Consider the following 15,800-nt stretch of genomic DNA (forward strand, 5'->3'; position numbering starts at 1 on the left):
CTCCAGGCTGTTTTACTTTTTAAAAATTAATGCTGTGATATTTCTCTAGAACCTGACAAGGCCATAAAAAATAAAAAGAGTAGCAGTGGTATACAATGAAGGGTAAAATCTTGTAAAAATCCATAAGAAAACAGATTACTGTTCTGGGCTTATATGGGGTTATTATAAGCAACAGTGAGGAATAATGATTACAAAAATAAGGAAAAATACATTGACAGTGTCATTTGAAAACAATCGTGTTAAGAGGCTTTTTACACTCATTTTACACAATGTGGGTATCCAAAATAGGTTTTAGAGGATATTAAAAGGATTGCTTTTCAAGGTATTAAGTGTGCAAAGCACAAGAATGAAAAAGAGAGTTGGCTGATAGAATTCAGCTCAGAGAAATGACCTAGCCATACAATGTAGAGGGAAAGTGTAACAATTACTTCCTCTCTGGGCTTTTAGCAGTTCAAATATCTTTAAATAATACGAAATTTCCTTTTACATATATTCGCCTAAAATATTTTCTTTGTTTTTCCTCTCTTGCAGTTTCTCTAGACATTTGCAAACTCTTGATATTGGAAGTGAACTACATTTCATGGTTATTGATTTGATTGCCAAAAAGTGTGAGGAACTATGGTTCCTCTTTTCCAATCCTGAATGGCATATTTCTGCTTCTCTGTCATCCCACTCCAAACCAGTTCCTCATCTTCCCTTCCGTATTTTAGTTAATGTAACTATCCTTCTCCCACCTAGCCAGACTTGAAACCACAGCCTTGTCTGACCTTATCATTACGCTACATGTCATACCTAATGTGCCAACGGAGTCCTTAAATGACCACGTGCTTCTCAGAGTTTAATGCAGCCCACATGAATCACCTAAGGATCTTGTACGAATGCAGATTCTGATTCTGGAAGTCTTGGATGGGGCCCAACATTCTGCATTTCTAATAAGTTCCCAGGTTGTGCCCATGTTGCTGGTACATAAACCATGCAACATGGGCAGAGCCCATGCAATATGACTAGCAAGGCATTAACCTTCATTTTCAGGCAAGACTTTGGCTCTATACTGATATGATTCTCTCTTTAAGGAAAATTTCCAGCCCAGGCAGGATAAAACTGATCATCTTGAGCATATTTCCCTTTGAGTTAACTTTTTGAGAGAAATAAAACAAGAAACGTCATAAGACACAAACCTCAAACAACTGTTGAGCAAATGGGGCTTCTCCATCAATCATATTCTCTTCTCTGACAGCTGTTTGCATTCCATTCTCTTACACATTGTTGTATGCTCTGTTTTGTCATAATGTATTCCTTCAACCATTTTTTGAGAGTACACTATGTGTGAAACACTAAACTACACTCAAGGAATAAAAAAAAAAAAAAAATGAAATGGTATGATGTCCCACCATCAACAAGCTTATAACCTTACACAGAAAAGAGCCAAGTAAGCAAAGAAATACAGTGAAGTGTAGTATTTCCCTATGCCTAGACTGTTGTTCTCACTGTTCTGAACTCCTTTCTCATCCCCAAATCCTCATTACCACACACACACACACACACTTTGTACTATAGCAACATTAAACTGTTACTACTATACTCTAATACTCATAATTGTAATCCCTGCAAATGTTGAATTATCAATGATCCAATTTCTATGCATTATCAAAAATTATGATATAATAATTGTTTTAATGAAAGCTATTATGGTTTTGAGGCTGGATTGTTTTCAGGTTTATAAGGATTGAGAATTCCAGAAGCAAATATGACCCTAAATACATGATACAAAACATAAAAATTGCTGAGAAAATGTAGTAAGTATAACACTGTAGTAACAGCCCTGGTCATAAAGAAAATTCAAATGCAGGATGACTAGTGATTGGCTTCCATTCTCTCCATTCCATTCCTGTTCTCAAATGGAGACTCTAGGAGCAGGGCATGGACAGAGGTGGAGGGGAGATTCTTGGGTGGGAGGAAGCAGCAGCCAGGAAGCTCCGTCTTGGGAAGTACAGAGGCAGAATGTAGTCTCGGAGACTTCTAATTCCTCCTGTCCTATTTTTTCCAGAGTGGAACATTGAAATTGGCATTTGGCACTCAGAAGACTCCAGGAATCTGTTGCTCTTCTGAACGTTTCAGGTAACCTTGGGATATAAAAATATACCCATTGATATTTAAGCTACCATTAGTTAGCACTAAATGTAACTATAGTAGGGGCAGGACAACTTGGGATCATGTGAACACACCAGAAACTACAGACTGCAAGAAAAATGCGCAGATTGCCAGGTGGTTTCTATAACCTTGCAGCGATGAAAGTCCATGTCTTACACACTTGGAGTTTCCTCTGTTTGATTCTAATGAGCTTCTAACCTCTGCTAATGGTGTTTCTCTTTCTACCTCATCAGCCCAGGGCTCATTCATTTTATCTTGTTTCATCTACGCTATCATAGAAAACCCAAGGCCACTCAAACATAACCTTGATCAATACTAATTCCTGATCAAGTCAACCCAATATCCAGCAACAATTAGATAATGTAAATTGTATTTCCTCACTAGTTTATTATAAATTATAATAAAATATAAAGCATAGTGTTTATAATATGCCAGACATTATCCTAACCGTTCTGCATGAATTGACTTTTTGTCCTCATAGCAGCCTTATGAGCCATTTATTACTGTCATTTCCATATTAGAAATGAGGAACTTGATGGACAGAGAGGTTAAGCAACTTGCCCAAGGTCACACAGTAGGTAACTGTCAAAGCTAGGATTTAAAACCTAGACAGTTCAGAGTTTATACTCTTTATTGTATCTGAGCCGTGAAGGTTCTATGCCACAGGGCGTAGAAGGTTATATTTGGATATTAGATATTTTATGGAGCTACAGAAGGTGTTTCAGAAAGGGGTATGATCAGATCAAATGTCTGAAAAAGATCATAATAGTGGCTGGGGATATTTCTATATTTCCTGTCCAATTATTTCTCCTTCAGCCTACCGTAATAACTCTTTGTGGTTGAAACCTTGGGCCCTTGAGTCAAAAAAAGTCTTGAAAAAAATCCCTGTTAATTACAGTAACAAACACTATGAGCGTTACTGAGGTTCCATGGTAACGTAACATGGATTAAGGCTTTTAACCTTCATAATAATCCCTGAGGGAGATACTATTATTCTCCCCCTTTTCAGATGAAAAAACTGAGATTGGTTATAGAAATATGTCCATCATTATATCAGTAGGTATGGAGCAGAAATTAAAAAACCAGTTTGTCTAAATTACAGAATAAGTTACCGTTGTGTAACCTATTGTAATAAAGATTGCTAGTTCTTACACTTGTTAGTGGTGAGATATTTTCCATAATATTATATCACATTATGATATATTTTTTGAGACAGGGTCTCACTCTGTCACCAGGCTGGAGTGCAGTGATACAGTTATAGCTTCACGGAAACTATGCCACACATTTAGAAAGTCAAAAAACTCAACTAATAATAGATATTCTTAATGTTTTATTTCCTCAATGAAAGAGTTTCCTTTTGTTCTTCTGAATGAAAACTGTGATTTCCTTTTTTCCTAAATGTATACTTGAATCTTTTGCAGATGCATATTTTGCCTAGTTTGTGGAGACGTTCCTTTATTCAAAATATATAAGAATTGCTTTTTTAGGTGTTTATTTTCAAACTTTGATGTCTGTTTCCTAGTAAGAACAACCCCCCCAGCTTTCAGTGCCTCCCCAAATAAATTCTGGAATAGTTATGTTTTAGAAAGGTTTGGATTTACTCATATAAGAAAGAATCCCTAAAAGTTAATATGTTAAGATCTGAGGAGTGATGGCCTCTGCTTTTGGTTGGTGGGCAGTCTTCCTAATTTCTTCCCAAGTTAGGAGTTCATGTAAACAAACAAACAAACAAAACTATGTTTTTTATGAGTTTGTGGTTTCATTTCTACAATTGTAAAGATAATTAAATGTAATAATATCAGAAAACCATATCTATATGGTAAGTTTTCTGTGTTAGTTTGCTAGTGTTAATATTAGAAATAGTAATAGTTATAGTATTTGTGCTACTGATGTTAACCTTGTTATTAATCAGATTGTTGCATGAATGACTAAACTTTTTATAAAGGGAAAGAATTGAAATTCCAAGGAGTTGAATGAGCTGCTCATAATTATGAAAGAAGACACTGGCATAACTAGGTTAAAAATTGATGAACAGAAGCCTGACTCCTGCTTTCTATATATTAAACAATGAAACTTCTAATAAAAGAACTCTTAATCATTGGCTGCTCATGACATACTCAACAATGCCCTTAATTGCAAAACAGCTTCCATGTTTGCACATAGCTCTTCATCCAAAGGGCAAGATGTACATCATTTCTTTTAACTTTAAGTTCCCATCATTTGTTACTTTATTCATTCATGGAGTAGATATTTCTGAAGCCTGTGTGCTGTTTTAGGCACTAAGCTAAGTACTAGAGCAATAAATGAATAAGTCAGTGTTGCTCAGCACAAGAAAGCAGAAACCTTCAATATTGTTTCACAGGATGTGAAACAATATTCTCAGTTTCCATTGTGTCTTATCGCCATCCTCTTAAAAGTAGCTCCAAGTGCTTATGGCCACTGACCCACTTCATTCATTTATTTATTCAGTCATTCGTTCAGTAAACATTTATGGGGCGTCATTATATGCTATGGAGATAAAGTGATGAATAAAAAAAACATAGTGCTTCCCTTTCATGTACCTTAAGTATTCTGGTAGAATAGACAGATTAAAAAACAAAGAAACAAAACAATTACAAATTGTGACAAACACTATAAAAGAAACCAATATGAGAGAGAATAGGGGAGGGACCAACTTCAGAAAGGATGGGTCGTAAAAGTCTTTGGGGAGGTGACATTTATTCTGGAATCTGGAAGTTGATAAGGAACTAGCCATGTGAAGAGAATAAAATCATTTTCGTAAAACAGCAGCATATAAAGACCTTGAGGCAGGAATGAGCTAGGAGTTTTTCTACACAGAAAAGAGATGTGATCGAATTTGATTTTTAAGAATATAGTTTTGGCTGCTGCAGTAGTATGGGCTGGAGCAGGGCAAGAATAAAAGCTGGAACACTGCAGCATAATGAAGAGTCTGGACAGCCCAGGTAAGCCATAATGATAGTTAGGTGGTGGCAACAGAAATGAAGAGAAGCTAGAGGATGAAAGGTTTTGGAGGTAGAATCAGTAGGACTTGCTGATGGACTGAAAGTGCCAGAAAGGCAAAATTAGCAATCCAGATTAATTTCCAAATTTCTGGTTTGAGAAATTGGGTAATCGTTGTTGTCACTGACTGAGATGGAAAGTCCTGGATGTTGGAAGGCAGATTTGGGGGAGGGAGACAAAAAAGGAGTTGGATACAAAGAAAGAAAACATCTTAAAAGCATCTCTCATATTAATAATTTAGAAATTGAATCTTATATATAAGGACATGGGAACAACAGGGATTCTCAAAGAATATTTTGATCTCATTTTACAAGTAAGATGCTTGCACAAATCAGCAAAGATGTCACTGGTACTGTGTGACACCATCACCGCAGAATATTTCTTGGCTGGCATGGTATTAATTCCAATTACTCATTTGATGCTTAAATCTCCTTGGTGTATCCCTGCCAAGGGATCACACAGCCCATGGTGAAATAGCAATAGTTACAACAGGTGGAAAATAACACTAATATTTAATCCTTACGTGTGTCAGGCACTCTTGGAAGAGCTTAATAAAGACTACTTATCAAACATTTCTTCTAATACTCATAGGAATCTGTTTCCCAGTCTACCCATTCATTACTGTAGTATTTGGCACTGCACCCCGACAGCATGGTGCTAACAGAGTATATCCACAGGTGGACCTGTGGGCTCAGAAAGGTTTTCTTGTTACCGTTCTGGCTCCCTCACACTTAATGTCGCAGGGGTTTTGTTTGTTTCTCATTGGCTCATTGGTCAGCGACAAGGTGGGATGAAATCACCTCTGAATTATTCTCTAGCTCTAAGCTTCTACAGTTCTAAAATTTGTTACCTTCACTTTTAAATAGACAGAGGATATGTATAAGCTATGAGAGAATGAAACTGGTAAAGAGCTAAAATGACCCAGCTTTACATGTCCTATGTGTGGAATTTTATACTGAAACTTGTAACAATGAATGAAATCTTCAGTCATTTTAAAGAACAGAAGTGCCATTCATTTTTGTACCGTTTTTTTTTAGGTTTTTGTTTTTTTGTGTGGCTCAAATCCAGGTTGAATATATTGTGTACTGTTAAACAAAATACCTATTTTCAGAAATTCATATGATAAATACTTCCCTGAGCTCTAAGAAAAGTTATCCCTGCCAGTAGAAAATGTGTATTTTTCATACTAACTGCAAGTGCCGTGCCCTAGTTGAATGTTATCCTGGGAGAACTTCTGATGCTGAAAGGAGAGGATAGAAATGAGGCCAGGACATCACAGAGTGAAGGTAAGAGCAACAAATGCTCTTCCACTTACCAACTTCTCCACCCTGTCTCCTGCTTCAGCAAGAACAAAGGAGACATATGATGAATGATACCCATAAAGATACCCCAGTGTCTGGAGACCTAACATAGGAACTGTAGACTAATACCATGATTTATGCCACTAATGAGGAATCTGAGAGAGGACATAGTAACTCCACAAGGCCCTTTCTCCCGACATTTGCTGGTGGGGAAGACATACATAATTTATCTTCAAATTCCGTTATCATTGGCTGAGAGCCAGGGTAAAACTGAACCTGCAGGTGGCTCTTTTCATTATAGTCAATGGAGTGGAACTCAAGCAGTAATACGTGTTTCCCTTTTTCACTTTACTGCTAGGGCACTCAAGGCCCAAATCCGGAAAGCAGGTTACCTTAGGTGCCCAGCAGCACTTACAACTTTAATCTGAATAGTCCTATTTTATTTACGATTATTTTGTAATTGCTACTAATTACCTCTTAATGAGTCTGGTGCATTAATTGATGTTCTAAAAATATATAGAAAGGAATAAAAATTAATGCATATGTGCTTAATGGATCTAATATCATTATTTCAATTTGGCTAAATTATCTTGGTAATGAAGTGATGAGATGGGCATATGAGACACATATTCACTTACCCTGGGATTACCTTAGAGAAGAACTGTCTTCCTACAGTTAATACAAGGTCACACAGCATATGGATGATCATGATACAGGTTCAGAGCTGTAATTACAGACATTTCTTGAGATTGTTTTCAGCAGCTTGCTGTAGTAATGAAAAGATCTTGGGCTTAGGAATTGGTCCAACACAGGTTTCATGGCCTAACTTCACCATTGACCAGCATGTGATCTTGGTCAGGTCATTTAACTTTATTGAGCCTTGGTTTTCTCAGTGGTAAAAATGAGACTTATACTTCTCTTCTCACAAACTCATGAGAGAATTAAGCATAATAACTGTGTACAGCTATGTAGCATGGTAGCAGTCTTCAAACACTCAGTAAGAGAGCCTTCTTCTCTTACCTGTTTTCTGCATCTTCCAAATGCAAAAATCAGCATTTGGGGTTATGGAATAGACACTAAAACCTACAGGCAATCCCCTTGTTGCTCTCTGTTGTTTTAACAGCAGAGCTTGCATTTGTTTATTCTGTCCATGTAAACATTGCACTAAAGAAATCCATCAGCTATAAGCCCTTTTGTACCTCACAATATTTAAAATTCCTAACTCTTTGGAATGACATGAAGATATCTCTTGACAGCTGTTGCTTTTGACTCACTCACATAATGTTGCAGACTCTTACTTATCAATCATTTTAGACAAGAAATGGAAAAGCCCTCTGTTCTTCTCTAAGTCTACGTGGATAAATGTGGTAGACTAGCACGAGTTTCTTACAGGGCTTAGACTCAGCCTGAATATCCAAAATTACCAGGCAATATTTCAACATCTTGCTATTTAAATTTATAAAAATCCCACATGCACCCACCACCTTCTTTAAAATGAATCTGGGAAATTATTGTTTAAGTGTAGACACAATGTTTTAAAAGGCCTATACACAGGACTTTATGGGGCACACTGTGCTTTGGGCTGCTGAGGTTAATCTAGGCCAGTATATGGCTGCAAGTAGTTGACAAATTCCACTGTTGCTTCCTTTTTTTTTTCCTTCCATGAAGTTTAAAATAAACAATTAACCTATTTCCAATACAGTGTTTGGTATTGATTTAATTTAGCATGTGTTATTCATCTGCATGCCTCACAACGGTTGCTTAATTGTCTAAATCTTCCCGTGTAGAGTGCTGCCTATGGAATCTCTTTCCACAGAACACTCTTAGCAGAGTGTGGCTTACTATTTCCATAACATCTGTCTTTTCTACTAAAGAGCAGATTAACAATTATGCTCCTTTTAAAGGTGTGTTTGCGTGTGTGTGTGCGTGTGTGTATGGAAGGTTGGGCAAGATAAGTTGCTTCTTGTACAATTTTCTTTCTGGCACAATAGTTTGCAGTCTTATCACCAGGTCAGGGATTTTGCCTATACCCATAATGCTGCTGACAGGATTGCCCTTTTCTTTTGCTTATTATGCCACAGAATGCCACATTATTTCCATTAAATATGACTATCTTCGAGAGAGACAACATATGCAGCCCCTCCTCCTGCTCCCACTCCTCATGTCTCTCTCTCTCTCCCTCTCTCTCACACACACACACCCATACACACATACACACAAATGCATGCACACATGCACACAAAGCTCCTTTCAGTTGTGTTAAGCAGTAAAGCAGAAGGATTTTTTAAATTAGTGTTTTGTTTTGGCAATGGTTGCTGATATGTTCATGTAATACAGTTTTAATCAAATCCCCAAAGCTGAAGACCTTTCAGCATATCTTAGGCTGCACTGTGCAGGGCTTATTCCACTTGAAGTGGCCACCAGGGAGGTACAATTAGCTGTTCCCATGGAGAAGTTTGTTATAGTAATAAATAATAAGTAGCATAGGTAGCAATGGAATCAATTAAAGATATTTTTGACCGTCTAATGGTTTATGGGAATGCTAAATAATTGACAACAAGTTTTTGACTGTTTTCTCTCTGCATGCCTCCTGTAACTAAACACTGACCATGCACGTAGGACAGTGTCCGAGGTCACAGCTTTTTCTTTTGTAAAGCCATATTGTCAAGGGTATTCTATGAAAGACAGTTGCAGCCCTTACGTAACCAAGCTGATTTTGAGAGGGTTAAAACTCTGCTGTAAATATTTGCTGCAGGCAGAAATCTAACATATGAAGCAGGAGAACAAATTGTGTTATCAGTTTCAAAAACAATCTGTTTCGCCATTCATTTATTAATTTTTTTAACCAGCGTAGAGCAGAACAATAGGAGTTAGGTAGCTGAGAGGGCTTTGTGTTTTGTCTCTGGGTTCTACTGCTTTGAAGTTAAAATGGAAATTTGGCAAGTGGGACATTGGTAAAGTGCTCTAAATGCTTTTGGCATCTTGACAGGCAAAAAGGAAAAAAAAAATCAAAATGGTCAAGCTACCTTGGTTTAAAATTAGCAAGTGTATGTTCATGAATTGCTGTATAGATAAAATCTCAGAAGAAAATAGGATGGATGAGTTTATTGTGTGTATTTGGGGATGAATTGATACGCCACACATCACCTAAAGCAGGTCAGTGATCCATGAGCTTTGCAAGATTTACATGAAAAGGCACAATTGTTCCTTCGAAGTTATTGGGTAAGTGACATACAGTCACAATGCCAACATGTGGGTATCAATGGGAATTAGACTAAAATTTTGGCTAAATAAAGTTTAAATCACAATTATCATCATTTGATTAGAAAAAGTAGTTCTAGTTGATTTTCTGTTTTACAGATGTTTTTATAATTGTGAAAGTCCACTCTGTGGATTTATCTTAATGAAGAATGAGCCCACTCTATCCTTAGAGTTTCTATGAAGTCAGTATGAGCAATGCAGTATATAAGAGCAACAAAAACTGCTTCTATAGGCTGCTGGAGTGTGAAATTTATAAGTGCATGTTCCTGATACCTCAGGCCAAATGTATTTATTATAATAGTATCTTGTACTTTAGTTGGGGTTGGTAAACTATAGGACCATGAGCCAAATCTGTCCTACCACCTGTTTTTGTAAATAAAGTTTTATTGAAACACAGTGATGTTCATTCATTTATGTATTTTCCATGAATGCTTTATGGGATGATGGCAGAGTTGAATAGTTGCAACAGAGACTGTATGCATGATCCATACAGCTGAAAATACTTACTATCTGGTCCTTTAAATAACTAAGTTTGCCAATTCTAGACTTACAGAATTCCTTAGTCTGATAATTCAAAATTTACTTGTTATCTTCATCACATTCCTTTGAGAGGAAGTTTCTCGTTTCATTCTTCCCAGTCTTGTTTTTCTGTTCTGAAGACTGTAATGCAAGGAATTTGAGAATGATCAGAGGATCAAATAGAATACTAAAATGATTCATACTTGTTTCCTAACCATAGCTATTGATCGAGAGCATCAGTAGTTGTTGACAGAGTGACGTGACCAAAAGAGAGACACCTCCTGTTGGAAGGATTTGGCCAATTGCCTCAACTCAGTAGGGTATTACAAGTGACAGTATACATTGGAAGTTTATCAAAATGGTAAGGAACTCCAGAACGTGAAAGTGGAAATCAAACTAAGAGCAAAACAAAAGATTAAAAAAACAGATTGGCTCTAGAATTCAGATTGAGTGAGAAAATGTACAGGAACAAAGCAAAAGGCTCTAAAGGAATTGCTTGAATGTGGAGAAGTGGCTGGGGTTTATTTCCATTGGTTAATGTCTCCCTAATAATTATCCTGCAGAGGGTGAAGAATTTCTGCATTTTTACAGTAGTTATCTTCCATAGGAACATGTGGGCTAGTTCCTTTCTCCTTTACCACATTTTGGATGAGCTGGAGAGAGCTAGTAAAAAGAGATGAGAACATAAGACATAGAAGGGTGGTCTTCACTCTGAGCCCAGAAATCTCTCCACTCCCACCTTCATGGTGTGAACAAATGGAAACTACCCATATTTCCATTGAGTGTCTGAGTCTAGGGTCTAGAATGGTATAGATTTTGGAATTTTCTCACTTGTCACTTTTACATCTTTTTCAAGTAGGGAGAAATTAGTAAATATGACCAGAGGTTAGGATTTCTCCACTGAAAAAACAAAAACAATTTATTTTTACTGTTTTTATTATTAAGAGTTACTTGGTAAATAGAGAAAGAAAGAATCAAATGAAGAGAACAGATTGAGTGCCTCAATTCTTACCTTCTCTGGATGCAAAAAAGCTGAAGGTACCTATTCCCCATGTTCCAGCCACTCTGGACTTGTTTTAGTTCTTGAACGTTACCATGCCCTTTTTCTCTCTGCCCCAGGGTTCTCAACCCTTTTGGTCCAAATGACTTTACTTTTCTCTTTACTTCTTAGCCTCAATTCCCTCTGTTCTTTCTCCTCTTTTAAAATTCCCCTATTAAAAATAAAGGGAATGAATGAATGGCAAACCTGAGATCTACGCAAAGCATCCATAAGCATTCTTTATCTTGATTATGACCTCAGAAGTCACTGACCTCTGCTTTGTTTACTGGAAATAGTATATCTACTTACCATACTTCTTCCCTGTCAAGCCTATGCTTTTTCAACCACCTGAAATGCTTGCAAACTGGTAGTTAGGTTTTGCGTAAACATTTAAGAGTTTCCTTTTCTTTTCAGAAAGGGCTGTTAAGTACTATTTAGTTGGGTATTTTGGCGCATCCAATCATTTTTTTTTTTTTCAAATGACTTATTAAAAATCAACAACCCACATACGTTTTATATAACACAAGTAAGAATTCAGTTCTCCAAAGTCATTATCTCTACTCAGTGTTCTATAAAATTAATAGATTAGATACAATTATTAATCAAAATGAGAAAAGCAAAATAGGTGTTCGTTCACAGTTGTTTTGCCTTTGTTGTTATCTAAAGAACTCACCGATCTGCTTGTCAAGAAATTATTTTGAGTCCTTTCTGTGAGCCAATATTTAATCTTTAAAATTACAGCTTGAAGAAAGAAAAATTGCTCTTGGGTGTCAAGATACATTTGAAGTTGAAATGATCTTTGACTATGCTGTTTAATATTTCAGAACTGTGCTACCTCGTAGTTCATATCTACAACTCTTCTGCTAATAGGTGAAGATGACCTTTCTGAAGGAATGGGATCACAGATGTTTTTTTAGTTCACCTATATTTACATAGTCTTTAGGTCTTCTTTATGACACACTTGTCAGCAGGTATGTCAAATGTAGACCTGAATAAGCATCAAAATTTGAACAGGCACTTGGCCAAAGAGAGCCCTCTCCTCCTGATTCACTTTGTCATCTATCCCCACACGCTGGTCCATGATTATCCACTACTCCTGTCCTATCTGTTCTCCCTCAGTTTTATCTCATAGGTCCCCCTTTCACGCTATCTTACAACAACATGAGCAAAGGAGAATTGCCCAAATACATGATTTCATCTTATGCCTTTTCACATCTCTTTCCATTTTTACCCAAATCCTTCCTTTCTCTCTGATTTATTCTTTAAAGCCATACTTACATATTAGCCCTTTTTATAAGCCTATCTCAGTGCCCTACTCAGATGAAGTTAATTTCGCTTTCATCTAAGCTACTTCAGCATTTCCTTCAGATTTCTTTTGTTGTATGGGTCACACTGTTCAGCAACTGTGTGTTAAATGTCTGTCTATTCAGAGGTCAAGTGCTGGGACCTCTCTTTATCCCTACTACCTAACTTTGGGGTTGGCACATAGTAGGGATCCCAGATATCTGTAGAACTGAACTGATGAATAGATAAAAGCAAAATTCTATGATTCCTGGGAGATAAAACACAAAGCTTGGACCTTCTAACCAGTGTGAATTAACCTACCATAGACATTTTAAATTTTCAGTATAGTTTGACATTAAGTCTGTAAGAATTCATTTTGTTAGCACCTATAAAGTTGACTGTTGGGCTAAGATTATTGGAGATCGTGATTAGGAGATAGGGTGAAGTTTAATTCTTTACATGGCTGAACTTCAATCAGAGTCACTGAAATTTTAGGCCACATTTATTTATTTTAAAAAAGAGAGATATAATCTGGTATCTGCCAAACCACCAAATACACAAAAGTCCCTCCTTCTAATGAGTCACTTGAATGCAAAATCAACTGTAATTCAAGAAACCAAAAACAATAAAAGAAGTGAGTTTTGTCAGACTGGCCCAACTTGTTCTACCTGTTACAGACAAAGAAAGGTCTGATGAGGTCCAGGAAACGGAATTAGTTATACCTTAGGTTGCAAGGAGTATTCTGTGTCTCCCCCTACTGGTTGGTGGAATAACTTAATGGAACAACCCCCCAGGAATCTGAATGGCCATGATCTCCTGGCAGCTTTGTACCATCTGATCATTTGCCTCTGTGAACTTTCAATAAGGAAGGTTAGTCAGGAGTTCACTTAAGGATATTTTCTCTTATCCTCAGTTTTTAAGTCTGGCTAGTTAGCATTCTGCACTTCTTAACAATTCTAACTTCATATCTCATTGAAATAAACCATTAAGAAACCTATTCCTCACATATTTTAATTCCAGGCTATCACTACATTCTGATTACATCAAAATTGTTTTTAAAAGGTTTTGTTTGAAAATAATCCTAAGTGTTACCACAAGGGATACTGTTTCCTCTAGTCCTCAAGGGGTTGTGTGAGCCTGCTGTTAAATATGGGAATATTAAAAATAAATAAATAAATAAATAACAGGTCTCACAAAAAAAAAAAAAACAGATAAGATAAATTCACAGAAAATTTTGAGAAAAAGGAATTACAGAAAATTTATTTATATTATTCCCTTATGTTTATTTGTTATATATCTAACAGATTCAAATTCTAAAATAGTTTCAGAAGCTTATTATTGTGAGTATTCATGACGAGAGTTGAGACAATCCGAAGACCTACAAAGAAGATATTGTATGATAGATAATTTACAAACCAGAAAATGTTCTCATTCAGTGGTGACAGCACCAACACCCCCAAGGCTTGCCATTATCAGCTTTGAAGTATAGGCTATACAACAAATAATAAGAAAAACTGAGAAGAAAAAATTTAAAATGGGTAGAAAATTCTCATATCTAAGATCAGATATGAGAACCAACAGTGAAGCACCAAGAAGTGAATGCAGTACTGAGCATGAAAAGCAACACTAGAAAAGAGGAAAGAAGATAAAACATGAAGAGAATGTTTTTTGGAAAGTACAAAGGGCATAAGGGAGAATACATTGCAAAAGTCTTCATAGGTCTGGCTACTTTGAAAGACATCTAAGCTAATGGTTAAAATGTATTCATTATATTTTGTTTACTATGTTAGGGAACAATGTTACGCCTTTTAAGGAGAGTTAGATTAGAAATAATATAAACTTTTAAATTTATTCATACCTATTTATTGACGTATTATTTGTGGTATGTTAATTCCTCAAACTATTCTAGAAATATCAGTAGCTTGAGGAGAGGATTTGTTTTTCATGTGTGCCTCAGTCCAGTGCTGATCACGCTGGGACAATGCTCCTTCTAAAATAAGGTGCTACCGTCTTTAACAAATGGCCTTCAGATTTGCTGAGCAGAAGGAGAGAGAGCATCATGAAGGTTTTTATGGACCAAAGTTGGAGGTAGCTTATTTATGAGTTTTCTACACACATTCCATTGACCTGAAATCAGTCACAACTCGGCTCTAACTACCAGAGGGTTCTGGAAAATGTTGATTTCCTACTTGCTCAAGAAAAGAACATGAATATTGATCAGCAAAAACATTGTCTGTGTAAGGGTCTGGAGATTCATTAGTGGTTGGCAGGTGGGAGGGAACAGACAATTCCACATTAAAGGACAGAAAATAGACCACAAATGAAGTGGAGAAGTTAAATGCACAGTATACTAAACGGTGATATGTGAAAACTAAAGCACCCATGTAAGGAGGATAGATAGCATGGCAGGAGTCAGTTACTACTATGTTACTCCCTTGCCAGAGGAGGCAGGAAAGTTAGTCAATATGTAGAGGAAGGACATTTCAAACAGGCAACACTGTTAAGTCCAAGATCCTTGACTCAAGGGGATGGCTGGCATATTTGAGAAACAGCAAAAAGGTAAATGTGTCTGGGTGGAATGAGCTGCTGCTGCTGGGGGCATTAGCAGAAGATGAGAACACTGAGATATAGGGAAGGCAGATTTTATGGTGTTTGTAGACCATCGTGAGCACTTTCAGCTTTTTTTTAAGTGAGACTAGAAGCACTGAAGGGTTTGAGAAGAGGACTGACATGCACAGATCTGCTTTCTATGGTATCACTCTGGTTGCTGAACTGGGAGTAGAATGTAAAGGACAAGTGTGGACATAGGCAGACTAATTAGGAGACCATTATAGTCATCACAGTGAGGGACAACTGAATCAGCCTGGTAACAGTAGAAGTGATAAAAAGTGATTGGATTGTAGATATATTCTGAAAGTAGGGTCAATAAGATTTGCTGATTGAGTGTACATGTGGTACAGAGAAGAAGAACCAAGTAGAACTCCAAGATTTTGTGCCTTAGCAAACATAGATAGAACAGTGTGAGAGGAGCAAGTTTTTTAAGGTAAAATAATGATCTTGCTAGGAGGTAAGCTTTTGACATGTTAAAGTTGAGAAGGTTATTTGTCATTCCCATAGAAATGCTGAGATGACCCTGAAAACAGTGTCTCTGGATTTCAGTGGAGAGGCCTGGCTGGAGATAGAAATTTGTTAGTTATCAGATTCTAGTCAGATGAGATCATGAA

At 36.8% G+C, this 15,800-nt stretch overlaps 1 long non-coding RNA gene across 1 annotated transcript; it reads right to left on the minus strand.

Moving 5' to 3' along the window:
• Positions 1-1,861: 1,861 nt before the first annotated feature.
• LOC116542492 lies at positions 1,862-11,701 on the minus strand. Its single transcript, XR_004265245.1, has 3 exons — positions 11,266-11,701; positions 7,112-7,197; positions 1,862-2,123 (listed from the first exon to the last, which is right to left on the minus strand). It is a non-coding gene; the product is annotated as an uncharacterized LOC116542492 (long non-coding RNA).
• Positions 11,702-15,800: the final 4,099 nt, after the last annotated feature.

Source organism: Sapajus apella, unplaced genomic scaffold (assembly GCF_009761245.1).
Source record: "Sapajus apella isolate SASKATOON/1434 unplaced genomic scaffold, GSC_monkey_1.0 scaffold4, whole genome shotgun sequence".
Taxonomy (NCBI): domain Eukaryota; kingdom Metazoa; phylum Chordata; class Mammalia; order Primates; family Cebidae; genus Sapajus; species Sapajus apella.